This window comes from Sinocyclocheilus rhinocerous, unplaced genomic scaffold, assembly GCF_001515625.1.
Source record: "Sinocyclocheilus rhinocerous isolate Xijiao unplaced genomic scaffold, SAMN03320098_v1.1 scaffold945, whole genome shotgun sequence".
Classification (NCBI taxonomy): domain Eukaryota; kingdom Metazoa; phylum Chordata; class Actinopteri; order Cypriniformes; family Cyprinidae; genus Sinocyclocheilus; species Sinocyclocheilus rhinocerous.
Window position 1 is genome coordinate 656957 of NW_015629570.1, and position 549 is coordinate 657505.

Genomic DNA, 549 nt, shown 5'->3' on the forward strand with positions numbered 1-549 from the left:
GTAAATATATCAAAACTTAATTTTTGATTAGTAATATGCATTGCTAAGAACTTCATTTTGACAACTTTAAAGGCGATTTTCTCAATATTTTGATTTTTTTGCACCCTCAGTTTCCAGATTTTCAAATAGTTGTATCTCGGCCAAATATTGTCTTATCCTAACAAACCATACATCAATGGAAAGCTTATTTATTCAGTTTTCAGATTATGAATAAATCTCAATTTTGAAAAATGTACCCTTATGACTGGTTTTGTGGTCCAGGGTCACATATATGTATGTATATAAGGGAGTTCCCCAAGTTTCTACGTTGGGGCTCCTTTTATTTTGTCTTATATTTATAATTGTCTTAAAATCAACATAAATGGAAAAAACAAAAAAATAAGGGGCCCCAAGCCCCCAACACAGGACCTTGAGGAACTCTCTTATATTATTTGTTTTTCATCTAACTACTGTCATGAGTAAATAATGACACATTTTCTTTAATTCCTTTAACACAGTCATCACCTAGGGAGACAGAACCCTGCTAAACCTTCACTGCCAGTTGGCTTC